The 19,808-nt window shown below is 39.1% G+C and overlaps 1 protein-coding gene across 1 annotated transcript in view; it reads left to right on the plus strand.

Annotated features, from left to right (window-relative positions):
* The window catches only part of SLC4A4 (solute carrier family 4 member 4), a 363,818-nt gene that overhangs the window by 6,790 nt on the left and 337,220 nt on the right, over positions 1-19,808 (plus strand). The window lies entirely within an intron of this gene.

Here is a 19,808-nt window from a genome sequence, read left to right on the forward strand (position 1 = left end):
ATTGTTGAGCCAGTCTTAGTAGATAGTGATAGCAGCATCTAATGAGAGTTTTGGCGGCCGCATATCCTTAAAAACAGCTACTGTTATCTCTCTTTTTAATTTTAGCCATTCTAGTGGATATGTCGGAGAAGGCAATGGCACCCCACTCCAGTACTCTTGCCTGGAAAATCCCATGGACAGAGGAGCCTGGTAGGCTGCAGTCCATGGGGTCGCTAAGAGTCGGACAAGACTGAGTGACTTCACTTTCACTTTTCACTTTCCTGCATTGGAGAAGGAAATGGCAACCCACTCTAGTGTTCTTGCCTGGAGAATCCCAGGGACCGTGGAGCCTGGTGGGCTGCCGTCTATGGGGTCGCACAGAGTCAGACACGACTGAAGCGACTTAGCAGCAGCAGCAGCAGTGGATATGTAGTGGTATCACATTGTGGTTTTAATTTGCATTTCCTGGAGTACCTTTTGTATTTTTTAATATGTTTATTGGCTTTGTTTTTCTTCTGTGAAGTTCTAGTTCAAGGTTTTGGCTTAGGAGTTTCTGTCCAGTATATTATCCCAAGTAAGGAACATTTTAGGACTTGTGGAGTAAACCTACCTTATTTGTCTAGAAAGCTCAGCTAACCAGGCAGACTCATTTCACCAGTGTTTTTATATAATAACTAAAATAAATGGGTGAAGAGATTAGAGCAGTTTTTTTAAGTGAAAATGAGTTTATTCAGAGAGATATACGTTCCATAGGGAGCATGTGGCCATCTCAGAAGATGAGAGGGGCTCCAGAGCCCAGGAGGTATGGGGTTGTTGGTTTTTATGGACTGGGTAATTTTATAGGCTAACAAGTGGGAGGAGATTCCATCTATTTTGGGGAATGGGCGGGGATTTCCAGGAATTGGGCCACAGCCCACATTTTGGCCCTTTATGGACTGTCATGGCACCTGTGAGTGTGCCCTTTAGCATGTGCTGATGTATTAGATGAGCGGATACTCAGCATGTCTGCGGGGAAGTAGAATCTTGCAACATCTTGGGCCTAGTTGCTTCTAAACAGTTTTTGTAGTATCTTGTTTGAACAGAAATATTTGAACTTGTACACATCCTAGTCTGGATCTGTAAAACTTTTTCCTTAAAAGCTTTAACACAGTTCAGAACCGTACAGAATATATCCTCTGTGGTTCCCATGAGAGTAGAGCATTTTGTAATGTGGTTCTGCCCAGTGACTGATGGAAATGTACGTTTGGAAGGTATGAGTTGGAGACCCAGCTCTATTACTTATAAGTTACTTGATTTAGAGAATTTAGAAAATCATCTAGATCTCTTATTTTTTCATTGTTATTAAAATGGCTGTAAAACCGAATTCATTAGAGCTATTATGGAAGACAACTGAGGTGTTATTTTTAAAGCTTTCTTCAAAACTGTAAATGGCCAAACATATTTTAGTTATTTCATTATTGTTGTTGTGTTCTAAACATACCTTACTCTTGAATTGTGCCAACAAGTGAGAACAGTTCCTGACACAGTAATAAATGCTTGTTTGCTGAATGAATGAACTACACACTTAAGCAGTCTTTTTGAACTGTTAACTCTGCATGCTTCACACTGTTTTTACATTTTTTTTTCTCTAGGACTTTTACTTTTTATGCTAAAGCTGAGCAGGGAACAGGGTTTATTAAACATCAGCTTGAAAAATTGAGTCTAATAGCCAGCAGCTTGAGATCACCCGTTTCACTATATAGCTCATATCTAGTTTATGCCCCCAAGTAACACACACAGGACCGGGAGAACCCTCGAAAATGATTAAAGTGCTCTTCACCCTATGGGTGAGCCCTCAGAGCTTACGCACTGAATATTTTTTGCTTCTATAATTAGAATGCTGGCCAACAATTTTCAGATTTAAAATCTTGTAGTGGGTTTTCCAGTGCTGATACCCTGGTAACCATGTTTCGTGAAAAACTGAATATTTAAAGATGAACAATCTGATAACTGGAGCTTGTAGAGAGCCCTTTCAGCTTAGTATGGATAAGATCATTCTCAGATACGTTGATTATAATGTCAGAAGCAAACTTGCAGCATATACTTTATAAACTCGTGTAAAGCAGTGATTCCTAATCCTCTGAAAGGTCTGACTCTCAACTTTTGGTGTGACTTTCTGACCCTCTTTATTTCTTCACCTGAAAAGGAGTTTAATGCCTATATTTATATTTAAATGAAATATAATGAGAATTTGCATGATCTTTATTTTGGAGAATTACATGATAAACAATAGAAGGTATCCCTATGCAAAACCAGACTTGCAGCAGAAGGAACTTGGAATTTGATGTGTAAATCTAGTTAGATTTTCTTACCCAAAGGCTGAATTTTCTTTTTTCTCATATTTGAGTCTTTTCCTTTTTTTTTGAGAGCTGGTGGTGGTAGTGTTGGCTGGTTGGCTTTTGTCATTTAAGTAAAACTGTTTTGCAGTTCTCAGAGTACTGAGTGTATAATACATATTGCTTCAGAATAACATAAGTTAGTCTATATTTTATGAGGACGTTTACATTTTAGGTAGCATCCCTCATATGCGCTTGACCCGAATGTGGCTGCTTTAGGGTGATTTACTGGAAAAATGGAATCATCTGGAATAACAAGACAGCTTTTGTTTTCTTGCTACAGACATAATGCTATGGAAAATTGAAATAAATACAAGGGGTAATTATGGTCTGCCTTGTTAAACTACTATTTTACAAATAGTGAATTTCAGAAAGCCTCATCTTCTGTTCTGGGTGATTTCATTCCTGTAAGAAGTTAAAGTGGGTCTTTTAAAAACAAAAAGCACCCAAGCATGTCTGGTTATTGCTGTGTTAAATGCTAGATGCAAGGCTCCTCTCTTTTGTGTCTACTCAGCACTTGTGACTTTTAAAAGACATTGACGCTGTGGATTTAGGGAAGAGCAACTATTTAAAGAGTAGGATCATGACAATGATAATATCTAAACTGATGTCCCATGAGAGTGAAGTGAGAGTAGCTCTTCCATTTCTCCTGCTCTTCAGCGTGGAAATCTGTTGTCTCTAATGGCCTGATGGAGAGATTCTTTTTTTTTTTTTTTTCAATTCTTTTGACATGTACACAGTGCTATATTTGTTTATTTATTATGTATTTAAAAAATTTATTTTTGGCTGTGCTGGGTCTTTGTTGCTGCATGTGAGCTTTCTCTAGTTGCAGAGAGCGGGAGCTACTCTCTAGGTGCCGTGCTTGTGTTTCTCATTGTGGTGGCTTCTCTTGCTACGGAGCACAGGCTCTAGGTTCATGCGCTTCAGTAGTGGCAACTTGCAGGCTCTAGGGCGCAGGGGGCTTCTGTAGTTGAAGCATCAGTCATTAGTGGTGGCTTGCAGGCTCTAGAGTGTGCAGGCTTAAGTAAGGGTGGCGCACGGGCTCAGTAGTTGTGGTGCTGGGACTTAGTTGCTCTGTAGCATGTGAAATCTTATAGGATCAGGGATCGAACCCATGTTCCCTGCATTGGCAGGTGGGTTCTTATCCACTATGCCACCAGGGAAGTCCCTGGAGGTTCTTAATGTCTTTAACACAAGGCAGGCTTTGGTACTTTCTACCCCAGACTGACCATGAATGAAGTTCTGAAAGTGTTATTTGTGAAACTTGTTAGTTCAGCTGAGGACGGAGTGAGATCTTCAGCCGGGCAGTTTGATTGGACATTGTATGGATGGCTGCCCTCCTAGAACCTTCCCCTCGAGTGTTGCATGTCGACTGCAGCTGCATCGAGGCCTCACACCTCGAGCTGCTGCAGAAATGCCTTCATTCCTTTGACCTCTAGAGACGTGTCCTTAGGAATGTGAGATGAGCACTCCTGATGTTAGCAGAGAGTAGGGCTTTGTGGCAGGAGATGGCTAGCGTACTGATTACAATCGCTTTTAGAAAATTGCTGAGTGTTAACAGGTTGAGAAGAAACACACAGTTCACACATTTGCAGTTTTACAAGTTGAACTGCTTTGCCAGGGAAAAGAGAGAAGGCGGATAGGAAGCGTCTCAAAAGATTTAGATAAACGAGATCAGATAATTTCCCTTGAAAAGTACATTAAGATATGAAACTAAAACATCCGTCTAGAAACATCAGAAGAAAATATTATTCAAGTACTCACACTTTTTATTGCCAAAATGTTCAGCAGTGAATTGTACACTAATTGATCCCTTTATGCCTACTGTTCTGCACTGCCTTTGGTTTCATATGTGTTCCTGTTGTCTTCGTACACTTTCTGCCTCCTCACTGTGAGAACTGTGTCAGAGTAGCTCTCATGGTCCTCACAGTGGATAGCATATTTTGTAGTGAAAATACTTACTTAGTGAAATGATAATTAGTCACTTAAAAAATCAGGACAGACCAGTCAGAGATGCCCAATCATTACACTCAAATTTAATCTGAAGTCTATTTCTTCTAGAGAAATTCCTCCACTGTAGTATCAATAGCTTTGATCATTGCTATTTGGTCTTTCAAATATTTCTTGTGAAATATGTTTTCATGAAGTTTGGAATCCAGTAACTTTGGGGATGAAACTTTTGTTATTAGAGTTTGTGATGTTTTATATTTTATAGTTCCTTGGAAAAATGATCTAACCTTTTTATTTAGATAGGACTCTATTTTATCTAGTCTCTGAATTGGATGCAGTTTTATGCATTAATTTCTTGAAAGTAAAAATGAATTGTTAGCACTTAAAAAAACCTTTTTGTTTTGAAATAATTGTAGGCTCACAGGAAATTAGAAAAATATAGTCCAGTTTTTACTTAGCTTTCACCCAGCTTACCCCAATGAGCACTGCTTTTAAGATTTCTAAAGAGGCATTTACCTAAAAAAAAGTTTATAAGGAATTGTAATTTTTATGCCTTCTCTGAAGAATATGTATAGAAGGTATTGTTAAAAAAAAAAAAAAACACGTTGAAATGAAGTACACCTGACTTTGGGGTCAGTTCAGTCGCTGAGTCGTGTCCGACTCTTTGCAACCCCATGGACTGCAGCACGCCAGGCTTCCCTGTCCATCATCAACTCCTGGAGCCTGCTCAAAGTCATGTCCTTCAAGTCGGTGATGCCATCCAACCATCTCATCCTCTGTTGTCCCCTTTTCCTCCTGCCTTCAGTCTTTTCCAGCATCAGAGTCTTTTCCAGTGAGTCAGTTCTTAACATCAGGTGGCCGAAGTATTAGAGTTTCAGCTTCAGCATCCGTCCTTCCAATGAATATTCAGGACTGATTTCCTTTAGGATGGACTGGTTGGATCTCCTTGCAGTCCAAGGGACTCTCAAGAGTCTTCTCCAACACCACAGTTCAAACGCATAAGTTCTTTGCCGCCCAGATACTTTCTGAGTATCATTTGACAAACCTGAATGGGTGCCTCCTGTGGTAGGTGACGGGGGAGTCATTCATTAACTTAGGTATCCACGTCTGTGAATTTGGTGTTTGCCTCACTCAAATCATTCTTTTATACTGTATTGAACCAGGAGTTTTAAATCCAGATGTTGTTCTCATAAAATCTTTGGAAGATGTAACAGAAATAAAAGTGAGGGAAAGTAAAACTTCTTTATAGTACAGCTCTTAGGGCATTGTGATAATACTGGGCTTTATATAAAGATAAGAGAATATCATTACTGTATATATCTGTGTATTATTTGATGTATATTATTTGCCTTATAGTATGTGTGCCTTATAATAGAAGCTAATGCACAACATATTGAGACATTAGAGAACATGTGTTTATTTTTATTGTTTGTTTATTCGGCTGTGTTGGGTCTTAGTTGCGCCGTGTGGGATCTTTTGTTGTGACTCATAGGCTCTTTAGTTGAGGCACTTGAATTCAGTTGCTCTGTGCCATGTAGGAACTTAATTCCCCCACCAGGGATCGATCCTGTGTCCCTTGCATGGCAAGGCAGATTCTTTATCACCAGATCACTGGTGAAGCCCCAGATGTTTTACTTATTATGTGTAAATGATATTTCCAGTGAAATCCCAAGAATTTCACTATTCTTTGGTGTATTGATAAATATTGCATTTGAGCACATATTTGAGTTCAGTTATTACCTCCTAGGACTTCCCTGGTAGCTCAGATGGTAAAGAATCTGCCTCCAATGCTGGAGCCTTAGATTTGATCCCTGGGTCAGGAAGATCCCCTGGAGAAGGGAATGGCTATCCACTCTGGTATTCTTGCCTGGAGAACTCCATGGACAGAGAAGCCTCATGGGCTACGGTTCATGGGATCACAAAGAGTTGGACGTGACTGAGTAACTAACACACACACACACATCACCTCCTAAAAGGGATCTTTTCATGCTGAATGTCTGTGTTCATCCATGTGTCTGAACCTTGTGAATTTTTCCTACATGGCTCCCTCGAAGGTTTGTTCTTGCACCTCAAGACAGACATACCTGGGAAAGGTCTAGAGAAATACACTGCATATCATGAGAGTAGGGGGGTGTCTTTAAATCGATATGAGTGCTGTAGTCTTGAACCGTGAAGCCTGAAAGGAGACCTCACCTTCATCTGAGTCCAAGTCTAAGGAAAGTCATGAATTCTCTGCCGCAAATCCAAGAACAGCAGTGCTAGGGAGACCACACAACTGAGAGACATAGGTTTAACATAAAAGAAGAGTTTAAATTTATGTAGTAGGTATTTCTGTGAGCAACATTTTACCCCAGGAGGAGAAACTGGCGTCTTGAGAGGCCCAGAATAAATCTTTAGGTAGATGCAGTATTTGTACAATTTAAAAGAAAGGATGGCTATGTTTGATCTATGGGTCTCTTTGGACAGTCTTCTGTCTGGACTCGGCTCCGTCAGGACCCTTTGTGTGAGTCTCCTTCCACTTTGTAGAATGGTCTCTTGCTCTTTGATGTCTGTGTCAGATGTCACTGAAGGGTGGTCTGGGGGATCGTGGGTCTGGCCTCACATGACATTTCCGATAAAGTTTACCTGCTTCATCCGGTCTTATCTTAGCTCTTGACCTTGACCGGAAGGTACTAGTGTAAATGCATTGTTTTACTTGAAGCTATAAAATGATCGCATCCTTTAACACTCCTTGTAAAATTTCTCTAAATCAAGTCCACACCTTGCTGGCTGAGAAAATCAAATTGGGTGTTTCTGAGTAATTAAAACCAACACTTTTGGTTCAGGGTTCGTTTGGGATAATTCCATTACTCTAAAAGAGTTTGCTTTCCTAACTAAGTGAAATTTATTTTGTAGATTTAAAAATAAGTGAGTTGGATACCCTAGATGTCGTATTATATCCACAGATTAAATAGCTTGGGAAGTCCAGTGCCGTGTATTCCTGTTTGACCCACAGCTCTTAGCTTCTGTGATGGAAGGACTCTAGTAAAGGATTTGAATAATACTGTGTCCTTTATATAAAAACCGAAGTGGCGGAAAAAACCAGGCTTGAGTAGGCCCAGGCTTTAAGCAGGTGGCTGCTTGAATAAGGAGCTGGTGGTATAACTTCTCAGTCTTACTTAGACAGTGAAGGGTTCAGTTCTAAGGTGGGCATCGAGGGATATGGGATCTAACAGGGCCCTGACGACTTGGGGAGCAGTGATGGTAGGGTGTGAATGCCTGAAGGTACCATGGATCCCAGTCTGTGGAATCAAGGGAGGGGAAGTCATGTTTTGGGAAGCCCATCTCTGGGAAATAAAGCTCTGTCTGCTTAAACTGCAGGAGTGATCTATTTATCTACTGTCATTACAGTATGAAGTATTCACTTTCATTGAGTTTTCTGATAACTGAAGCTTACCTAAGTAAGCATCCAGTTAAAATTGTCTTAAAATATGTTTCTGATGTATATCATTCTAAAATGAATTGCACACACTTATCTCCTTTCTTAGCAATCTATTGAAAATAATTTCCCGTTTTGTTCATTTCTCATGGTCTTTATACAGTCCAGCAGTGCTCTTTGGGCTGGAGTTGTGTGGAGCTGTTACTCCACATATGTGTTCTCATATTGCTGTGCTTTATTTTTTTAAATTTAAATTTATTTATTTTAATTAGAGGCTAATTACTTTACAATATTTAGACGTTCTTTTGCTTATCTTTTATGTTGTAAAGAGGATGTCTGAGCTATGTCTGAACAAGGATTAAGGGTTTTGCTCTTTGCTTTCATGGTGGGCAGTGACCCTCAAAGTGTGTGTTCTCGTGAATTGAGCATGTTTGAGCATGTTGAACAGTTTTTGTTGTTTTGGTTTGGTTTCTTTGGCAGTGCCACATGGCATGTGGAATCTTAGTTCCCCACCTGGAGATCGAACCCACACCCCATGCATTAGAAGTGCAGCGTTCTGAACACTGGACCACAAGCAAAGACCAGAGAGGGCCATGATGGGGACTGTGCCCTAACAACGAGGCCTTAGCTGTATTGAGAGAGAGACTGTAAGACAGAGTGGAAGGACCCATTTCCATGAGGGGGTCTGAGAAGCATGGGCCAGGGAGGGCTGCTTCAACCAGGTAGCAGAGTAGGGCTCTGGGGTGATGGAGCCTGAGGTGGTGGCTGTGTCTTCCTCATAGGTTTCGAGGACTAGGAGACCAGGAGAGAGGATTCTGGGCAGAACAGTGGCATTCTCCAGTAGTCAGTGGCCTTCAGTGAAGAGGCCTGAGTAGACAGTCGTGAAAGGATTGATGGTGAGCACGGCTGACAGACCCCAGAAATGAGGGAAGCTTGCAGAGATCCAGCAGTCCTGTGGCAAATTTCGGTTCTTGTTGCCAAGACCTCTTTGTACCTATAGGTTCCGAGGCCTGTGGAAACCCCCCTGGAGCTTGTTTTCTGAATCTGCCTTACCGTCAGAATTTCAGTGTACTGTTTATGGGCATGGACTCTGGAGCCAAAGTGCCTGGACTTGAGTCCTAGGTTCCTGGAAAGCAGGTTCTGATTGGGCGGGGTGTTTACTGGGGCTTGTGCTGAGGTATATAATACCTGTGAGGGAGTGAAGGAAGTTGGATGGGGCAGGAGGAGGAGGTGAAGTCAATACGATGGCAGCCAAGGCCTCTGCTGATCCCCTTGGGAGTTCCGGAGCCGAGCAGACCCTTCAGAGTTGTCTTGTCTCGAGGTAAGGGAGCCAGGCCTTTCTACCCCATGTTAGCCAGTCGTGAGATGGGGGCTGTCCTTGGACAGGGCTTGACCTTGGCTCAGGCGACTCTGGAGTAAGACCGAGCTGAGCATTATCAGTTACCCAACATTCCCATTGGGGAAGCCCCTACTCTGTGAGGAGGAGATCTGGGTAGTGCAGCCTGGACCCCAAATCCTTAGTGCTCCAGCTCTTCATCTGAACCTCCCTCCTTTAATTCCGAGGCTCTTAAGTGAGTTAATAAATGTGAAATGCTTAGAAGGGTTTGTAGCACACAGTGAGAATGATTTAGGTGTTAGTTATTATCATCATATGTGACTTTATCAGCTCTACATTTCCCTTATAGTATAGTTTTTTTAGTACAATATGAGTTTAAAAGATAATGCTCTTTATTAATTTTTTTCTTGATTTTCCTTGCAAGAGGAAAAAATCTGACAATATCCTTGTAAGAAAAATAATTTAACGTGGTATGTATCTTAGTAGTGTTCGCAGTTTTAATTTTTACTGGAAGAAAGGAGCAAAGGAGATAATCCCTGATGATTAAATTTGAAGGATTTGGATGTACGGTGAATGAAATTTTTAGGTAGGTGTGTGTGTTAGTTTTAGCCTTTCTCAAAGTAACTTAGGTAAGGACCTTCTGAGTATAGGGGACATGGACTCACCTCTGCTGCTGTGCTGGGGAGTGGCTGGATAAGGCAGTTCATGGCCAGGTGATAGTGTCCATCTCAGAAGGTCACCAGGCTTCGCAGGTGGCTCAGTGGTAAGGAATTTGCCTGTAAATGTAAGAGACACGAGTTCAGTCCCTGGGTTGGGAAGATTCCCTGGAGGAGGAGGTTGTGACCCACTCCAGTAGTCTTGCCTGGAGAATCCCATGGACAGAGGAGCCTGGTGGGCTACAGTCATTGGGGTTGCAAAGAGTCAGACATGACTGAGTACACACACTGGCACTCAGAAGATCACCAGAGTCTTGCTGTTTGTCTTTCCTGTCACTCTGGTTCTGGATCTGAACATTACAACACAATCAGTAAATACAGCATTACCACTTAATTAAATTGCTTCATTTCTTAAACATTTCGGAATCGTTCTTTTCAACAGTCCTGTATTTAAGTTCCATAAATATAGAGCCGATCACCTGGAGTGTTTTAGAAATTTGGTTTTGATTCAAAATAATGTTCTCATGGAGGCTCAGTCTGCCAATTCATTTCTCAGTCACTTGGGAACATAGCTAATTCCTTTGGACAGTTTCTATCTTCTTCATATTTGTATGGCTGGAAAACATTGTGCCTGAAATTTCTTACTTCCCCTCCACCCCAACACCCCAGGCAATTATATTATAAGTAAATTGTTTATTTTTAAGGAACTGTCCGGTTGCCCTGTTAACGATGAAACAGAGATAGCTAATCACGTCTGCCACAAAACACTTCTTTAAGACATAACTGTGCCCATTTCTTCTGTTTGCACCAGTAGTGCACTGTTGGCATATCTTATTAAAGCTGGCAGAGTGGAGGAGGAAATACTGTGGTACTTCCTCTGAAGGAATTTTTTGTAAAAAGGCCTTCCTTGGATTCACTTTCTTCCCTAGTTTGCAATTGTTTGAAAGTATTCTCAGTTTCTTTAAAATAAATGTCAATATTAGGCGTGAACCATGAAAAATCGTTTGTCTGCCTTTTTATTACATAATGATCCATAGAAGTTGAAGATTATATGGAACACACAGTAAGTATCAAGCTGAGTCAATGAGAAAATTTGTCTTTTGGTGTTACCTTATTTGGAGGTTGAGCACTGTATTGTGGGTTCCATGCAGAATTCCACAGTTAGTTTTGTTCTGTGAGCCAGGAGCCTCATGAAGAACATCTCCTTCAGCAACCAGAAGGGCTTTTTTTTTCCCCCTATTGAGGTTAGGAGTGTTGAGTACATTTAAGATTTTACATCCATGCTCTTTTTGTTTTCTTGGTGGGAGAAATTTTGGGGAGGGAAGAATATGGATAAAAGATTTAAGACTGATAGATGTGTAGAAGGTATTCATGTTTAAAGTGGTAAAAACTCATCTCATAATAAGCCCTTTCTAAAACCAAAGATGACTTTTTAAAAACTGTGCATTTTGGGGATTACAATGCATAAACCCTCTTTTTAGAGAAATGTTGTTGAGCTCGATGTAATGGAAATAAGTCTCAGATCCAAGAAGATTATGTCAGTACAGCTTTTAATTCTCTAAAACATGAAATTATAACATTTGTATATATGGTCTTCCACTGTGTAAGAGACAGGAAGTAAAAAGAGTAATAATATTTTGCTAAAAATTGTTTCCAAAATGGACATAGGTAAGAATGAGTATATCTTGTATGTTGTATTTTTACTCCCAGAGTGACCACAATTACCACATGATGGCTTTGCAGAGTGTGGCCGGCTACTGTCTTATCAGGATTGACACATACCCACTATTGCTACTATGTATAAAATAGTTAACTAATGAGAACATACTGTAGAGCACAGGGAACTCTATTCAGTGTTCTGGGGTGACCTAAATGAGAAGGAAGTTCAAAAAAGAGGGGATATATGTATATGTATATCTGATTCACTTTTCTGTAGAGCAGAAACTAACACAACATTATGAAGCAATTATGTGTGTGTTAGTCACTCAGTCGTATGCGACACTTTGCGGCCCCGTGGATTGTAGCCTGCCAGGCTCCACTGCCCATGGAATTCTCCAGGAAAGAATACTGGAGTGGGTAGCTAGTCCTTTCTCCAGGGGATCCTCCCATCCCAGGGATTGAACCTGGGTCTCCTGCACTGCAGGCAGATTCTTTACTGTCTGAGCCACCAGGAAAGCCCGTGAAGCAACTATAGTCCAATAAAAACTACTTGAAAAAAACTGCTTCATGATTCCTCTTTTTTATTTTTAGCATGAACACAGGTTTTTTTTTTTTTTTTTTTAATTTAGTATTGGAGTGTAATTACTTTGCAATGTTGTATTCCAACAAAGTGAGTCACAACAAAGTGAATCAGCTATATGTATACATATATCCCACTCATCTGGAGCCTTCCTCCCTGTCTCCTATGCATCCCTCTAGGTCATCACAGAACACTAAGCTAGGCTCCCTGTGCTATGCAGCAGCTTCCCACTAGCTAGCTGTTTTACACCTGGTAGTGTATGTATGTCAGAGAAGGCAATGGCACCTCACTCCAGTACTCCTGCCTGGAAAATCCCATGGACGGAGGAGCCCAGAAAGCTGCAGTCCAAGGGGTTGCTGAGGGTCCGACACGACTGAGCGACTTCACTTTCACTTTTCACTTTCATGCATTGGAGAAGGAAATGGCAACCCACTCCAGTGTTCCTGCCTGGAGAATCCCAGGGACGGTGGAGCCTGGTGGGCTGCCATCTATGGGGTTGCACAGAGTCGGACACGACTGAAGTGACTTAGCAGCAGCAGCAGCAGTGTATGTATGTCAATATTACCCTCCCAATTTGTCCCACCTGCCCCTTCTCCCACCCTATTCCACCCTATTCCTCCGTGTCTCTATTCCAGCCCTGCAAATAGGTTCATCCGTACCATTTTTCTGGATGTCATATATATGCATTAGTATATGGTATTTATTTTTCTCTTTCTGACTTGCATCACTCTGTATAACAGACTCTAGGTCCACCCACATCATTATAAATGACCCAGTTCTGTTCATCTGTACCATTTTTCTGGGTTTCATATATATGCATTAGTATATGGTATTTATTTTTCTCTTTCTGACTTGCATCACTCTGTATAACAGACTCTAGGTCCACCCACATCATTATAAATGATCCAGTTCTGTTCCTTTTTATGGGTGAGTAATATTCCATTACTTATGTGTATCACATCTTCTTTATCCATTCATCTGCCTGTGGACATTTAGATTGCTTCCATGTCCTGACTGTTGTAAAAATAGTGTGCAATGAACATTGGGATACATGTGTCTTGAATTACGGCAGGTTGGCTTTTATGTAGGTTTTAGTTGTATTTTGGTAAAAATAATTCCTAAATCTTGGACCACTGTTTTGGGTTTTAAAATGAATAGATTAAAACCAGAATATATTGTAAATAAGGAAAAATTCTTAACAAAACCTAATTTTTTTATTTAAATAGAATGACTTCTTGCCTTCATTAGAATATTAATCAAAGTTAATCAATTCTTAGATTGTTCATCTAAATTTATATATGTAGTATAGTCATGAACATTAAATGTTTGCCTAAATGATCACTAATACAGTATAAGTATGTTAAACTAGACTTTGATTACTCTCAAAGCTTTACACATGAAATTTTTAATAAATTAACTGTTCATATTGTTACTTTAATAAAAGGCAGAGAAGGAAGGATACTTAATAAGCATCTCACTGTGAATTCCAGTGAAACCACATTATTGGAATTTATATATTTTAAGGACTAGTTTTTTACTCAGTGACACTCAAAGGTTGTCTAAAGGGAAAGGAAGGTTGCATATGAGTGTCAGCTGTTTGGTCTAATGTTCTAAATGAAATGAGAAAAGAAGAAAAAGAAAAAAATCATGGACATAGATTAATGGTTCAGTTTCCAACAGTAAACCTGGTGAGTTCACTTTAAGTGCGGTTTGCTGCAAATTGATGGTGGTTTTTAGCACTTAGCTTCTTATCTCTAAAGCACTTTCCAAATGTTGAATAATTAATTACCACAACCTCCATGTGGGGGTAAAATAGCAAGCATGTCTTTCTGTTTACCCAGAAACCATTATGGCAGAGTCTGTAAATGTTGATTTTTATTTTTAGAGGTTTCTGTGCTTTCCAAGGTGACCAGCTTTTAAAATGCTGTCCTGATTTTCAATCACAGAGTCATGGGAAAAGTAACCAAGGATATTGAGTACTTGAAAACTTTTTCTTCCCATTGTTCCAGTTGTTTTCATCTCAGTTCTACCTGCTCATCATTTTGGAATACAATTTTTTTTAATGGAATAGTTAGTTAAATTTAGTCTCTGAAATTAATATAGTCTCAAACTCACCGGGTAAATTCAGAATTTGGGAATCCTGGTAGAACAATGGCAGTAAATCTAAGTGGCAAAAAAGTCACATTTGGAAGACCTTTTTTTAGCATTAAATCAAATTGTGTCTTTAAAAAAATTTACTTATTTTTGGCCCTGATGTGTGGCATATGGGATCTTAATTCCCCAACCAGGGTTCAAACCCATTCCCCCTGCAGTGGAAGTGCAGAATCTTAACCACTGGACTTCCAGGAGAGTCCCTAAAAATGGTTTTAATAAATTAACGAATCTTTCAAACACTAGTTTTTGTAACTTAAACTGAACCTTGGAGTCTGAGGAATAATGAATATATAGGTGTATGTTTTAGTAGTATATTATAGACAATTGAGCTGTGTGATATATAGAGGACAAACTTTTAAGAAACTAGAGAACAAGAAAGAGGATAAGAGGCTAATTTAGTGTAGAATAAAATGTGTAATTGAACACTGCTTTTAAAAAATTCAAATGGACTTTGAGAAGACAGCCTCTTAAGTGAAGGTGCAGGATGGCAAGAGCCCTGAGGAGGTGGGTGGCTGAACAGTGCTGGTAAGATGGCTTCCAGTGGCGACCTCAGTCTACCAGATGATAGCACCTGCATTAGCCAGGCTAATTCTTGGCTTGTTTGTGTTGCCAGCGTCAGAATGTCTACTGATTAGCTCTCTGGAGGGATGCAGTGTGAAGTCACTGTGGCAGAGGCAGGAGGCTCTCCATCCCTCAGCTTCTCAGCCTTCCAAACAGAAAAGAGCCAGAGCCTTCCTTTAAGAGGGGTTAACTAAACTGTTTCTGTTTTGAGAAACTGACCAGATAACGAAGAGAATGTTGTGGTGACTGTTTCTGATGAGTGTTGAGTTTCTTTGCATAGAATGGACACCTTTAAAGGCAGTGCAGAATTCAGTTCTTCATGTCGGTTTCAAGGAGGTGAAGTTCTGGAACTCTTAGAGGTGTCTGCTCACACTTGTCTGCTGAATGCAGAGATAGGTTCTTTATTTTGAGATCTGGAGGGCTGGGCTTTAGGTGGGGGCTCATGATCACACCAGATATTATATGTAGAATCTGTATATGTATATGCTTTTGGAAGAGTGCATCCAGAGTATTCATGTTGTTAAAGTGGTGACATATACTAAATATTTAATGTTTAATATGGACTAGTATCCCTTAACAGTGTTTACTTATTAATCCCCTACAAATAACAAAACATTATAGTTTTCAGGTTTATCTACTCCCCCTGGGTGGTCTGGGTGGAAAGGAAATGAGAGACTATCAGCTCTAAGGTTTCACCTGTAAAATCCAATCTTTTTATGGTATCAGAAACATCAGAAAGTGCAATGATGCAATTAAAACCACTGAACATGGTTGTTTAACTACAACACATTAAATTTGGAAAGGTAGTGATCGAGTCCAGTTTATCTACAATCAGTCATGGAGCTTTCTTCCTATCAGAGCCGAAGAAGGTGTGCCCATAAGAATAAGGCAGCTTCGACTGTATTTTTGTGGTTTAGGTTACTTTCAGATGTGAGGTGCTTTGACAGCATGTTTGTTGGAACCTGCTCACTGAATATGTGGTACATATGGGAAATAGGGAATTCTTTGCCCATGGGGTTCTTTTTATAAGCAATGGAGTTATTTTCCTGAAGTTTATAGGTTAATTTTTATAAATGAAATCATGTTTATGGGAAATTTTACAAATAAGATCTTGATTACAACTCCCTAGGGGAATCTTGATATTTAAAGGAATGATGCAAATGCAAGAGAATTGGTAAATACTAGTGCAAAATAATGCCAGATAATTAGAGTTCTTTACTTGAGTTCATAGTTGGCTTTTGCGGGGCAGAGGTTCAATAACTTCATGAAAATAGAGCACCATTTAAGTTATATACTCATATATCCATTTTATTTTGATATATTGACTATAGGTTTCATCAGATTTTCAAAAGGTCTGTGGTTCCAAAAGAATCGTTAACTTATATAATGTCAGAGTCTTATATATGCTTATCTAGAAAGAAGCCTTCTAAAAAAAAAAAAGAAAGAAGCCTTCAATATTGAAGATTTTGTTCAACCTCAGAAGTTTAAAGATGGGTCGTTGATAAAGAGTAACATGGTGCAACAGAATGGACCTCAAACGTATTTAGGACTGCTGTGGGCTGAATGTGTGTGTTCCCCTCTAAATTCATATGTTGTAATCTTAATTCTCAAAGATTATAGTATTAGTAGATGTGGCCTTTAGGAGGTGGTTAGGTCATAGGGATGAAGCCTGCATGAATGGGATTTCTGCTTTTGTAAGAGATTCCCACAGCTCAGTAGCCCCTTCTGCCATGAGAATGTACAGTGAGAAGTCTGGAAGAGGGTAACACCTGACTGTGCTGGTGGCCTGATCTCAGACTTCTGGTCTCCAGAACTGCAAATAGTACATTTCAATTATCTGTAAGCTTCTCCTCCATGATAATGTGTTACCACAGCCTGAAGGGACTAAGACAAAGGCTGAAAGTTCTGAAGATTTATTACACAACAACATAAATGTATTTAACACTACTGAACTGTGTGGACTTAAAAATGGCTAAGATGGAAATTTTTATGCAATTAAAAAAAAATGAATTTAAGGCTGAGTACAGTGTTTGACAAATACTCAAGAAGATAAGAAAGGTCAAACCAGAACCCTGCAATTAACTGAGGGCCTGGGATTGAATATGTGAGTTACAATCTATGGATAATCCAGGAATCTCATTATGATCAGTAGTTGGAAACATTTCACCCATGAAATGCACATTCATTTTGATTATGTATATCACAGAGGGATAGGGTGGTTTCTTACTCTATTGATCAATTTGGATTTCGTTTCCTCTATCATGGTTATCTCTTGGAGGCAAATCTTGAATTCCTTAAGTATTCAGTCTCTGGCATCAGACTGGTCATTTTGCTTTGCTGTTTATGACTGTGGACAAGTGAATTAGCTTCCTTGAGCCCCTCTTCTGGAAAATAAGCATAGCAAGAGTACTGATCTCATAGAGCAGTTGTGGGAAATCATATGCTCTTGTATATATTGACAGCAGTGCCTGTCTCATGGTAAGGACTTAATAATTGCCAGCTTATTACTACTTTTGGAGTGATGCCTGCCAATAAGATAGATAAGATATAGCAGGCCGAAAGGACAGTGAGAAGAAGTGAGGTGTTGGCCATGTTCCAAATGCTGTAATCGTCCCATGAATAAATGAGAGTTGATGCTTTATGTTATTGACACTAGTGTGAAGGCACTTGGAGAGTTTTGTTTGATTTAATATGTCTAGACACATGGGCCTTCCAAATCGAATATTTCTAAACTTCTTAATTCAGAATTGTAAAAATTAAAATGAATCTATAACCATGTGTGAGGATAAATTTAGATATGCTTCCAAAACCTTAAAGGAAACTGTACGTTTAGGTACATATCACTGTCGATTTTAAATCTAAATATGATTTCCCAATATTTCATACACACATACAAACTAAACAAAGGCCACAGACGGTGAAATGCATTTTCAGATGTTGAGATCAGACTATTTAGTGAATAAACTTAATTTTCATCTTTCTGCAGTGGTAAAGGAAGATCTGGAAGTGGGAAAGTGATGCAGAATTTACTTCTTCAGATTCTCCTTTATGAATCATTTCACGGTCTTCTAAACATCTTTGAATTTTTAAGAACTGCATGAAGGCCTTTTCCCCTTTATGTAGAAAAATTAGTGCTTGAATACTATTTTTTCCTCTTTCATTTACATTTGGGTTTAAGAAGTTTTTGGAAGGCTTCCTTCCTTGGGGAAATTAAAATAATTTGATATATCAAGGTTACTATTACAGATATCTTCTTACTGTTGGCTAATTACATCTTTAGAATTAAAAAAAGATTATTGGAAATAAAATCTGACATTACACAGTTTATCACATTACATTAAAAGGGTTGTATTGTAGTGTGTGGAAGCACACTTGGTTCCTTTTTTTTGTACTAAAATCTTGTAATCTCATTTAATGATTTATCAATTATAGTTTTCCTTCCTGTTATGGTATTAATATTTGCTTTCATTTATTATCATCTGGACTCTTCCATTTGAAGTCACCTTCCTGTTTACGCCTGTGAGAGCAAGCTAACCTCATTAATTTGGGTTCTAGTATGTCTGCATCAGTTTTTCAGATTGTTTGTACCATCTCTTGAGGATTGCAGATGGTACTCAGAAAACCCTCACTTGGATCTAGGGTAACTTTCTTGTCATAACCAAAAAACATTTGACTTGAGATGAATATCTCTCAGCTTTTTTCTTCCAGTTTGCAGACTTGATATTGCTAGTAAGCAAGGGCATAGTTATCTTTTTTTTTTTTTTGGCTGTTGAATAGCCATTATTTGGTTTCAGGAGAAATCATGACATTTATGTAGTCAGTGTCTAAAGAATGAATGACCCATGTACTCAAAGTTACCATTGCAAGAAATGCTGAAGTGTTTTTGAGCTAGCTGACTTTGTAGTCAATGTAGTGTCCATGTTAAAATAACTATAATTTTTCAGGAAACATTTTCCTATGGGTTATTTCTCATAAAAAAAGTATTATTTGTGATCTCGCTTTTTCTGCCTCCTTCCTTTCACTCATCATCCTTTCCCCAAGTAGAAGCTTAGGGAAATTAACCCAACTGAGGAGAAGGCTTTCTTCCTGCTCCCGGGAATGCTATCTTTGTAGACAGAAAGGATGAAGAATCTGTTAATCTTGAACAAGTGTATTTCTTGGTGTTTGAAGCTATGCAGAATTGTCTGTAATGAGTCTTTCTGTCTCAGTTGACTAGACTCTCTCCTCTATGAAGTGACTGTATTTTATTTATTAACAGTAAAAAGATGTTTATCAGTTTTCATAATAAATATTTATTTTTTATGTCACTAGTCCTTGACTTGGACTGCTACAGAGTAGATCTTCAATAAAAAGTTAAGTGAGCTGAACTGTTAGGTGTACAGTTGCAGTAACAAAGGCGAAAAGTGAAAAAGAAAGAATGTTGGATAATCAGAGTTCCAAAGAATCGTCTAAAAAGTCTGAAGAGACTTGCAACTAAATATACGACCAAGCAAAGTCACATTCAGAATGTTTTTCTTTGTAATTTATCTTGGGAACATTTATTCATTTGCAGATCCATGTGGTTTTTAGATCGCTTTCAAATAATATCTTTGTATGCCTGAGTGACTGCATCATACGCTTTTACCACAAAAGCACCTTCATAAAACAGTTTATCTTTTCATAATCACCTTCCGTCTTTTCCCTTGCTTGTGCCTACAGATTTTGGGCTTTGGCTGGTGATTTAAAAAGGATTTATAATTTATTAGCTTTTTAACAAGATAAAGGCATAGTGATATTCCTATGTTTTTATACCACAGTGAATTTAGATCTGTCACTACCGTTTCATTTAAAATGCAAAAGTTTTTACAGACTGCCTCTGAAACACCAAACAATTTGCAAGATTAAAATGTCAAAATTGTGAATGATTGTTTACACCATTCCCTAGGTACTTTTATCAGGGAGATAGAAAGACACTTTCTATTTAAATTCCTTTTATATTTCTGTCCTAATTATTAAGAGTATACTGGCATAAAATAGCACAGACCTTAACGTCTCTGCATTTGGAAGTTTTAAAAACATGTGGGTTTGTGTAACACAACTTCCTGATAAATGTGGGCATAAACCTGGAGAGTTGGGCCCCTGCCCCCATCAGGCAGATGGG

This window comes from Bos indicus, chromosome 6 (genome assembly GCF_029378745.1).
Source record: "Bos indicus isolate NIAB-ARS_2022 breed Sahiwal x Tharparkar chromosome 6, NIAB-ARS_B.indTharparkar_mat_pri_1.0, whole genome shotgun sequence".
NCBI lineage: Eukaryota > Metazoa > Chordata > Mammalia > Artiodactyla > Bovidae > Bos > Bos indicus.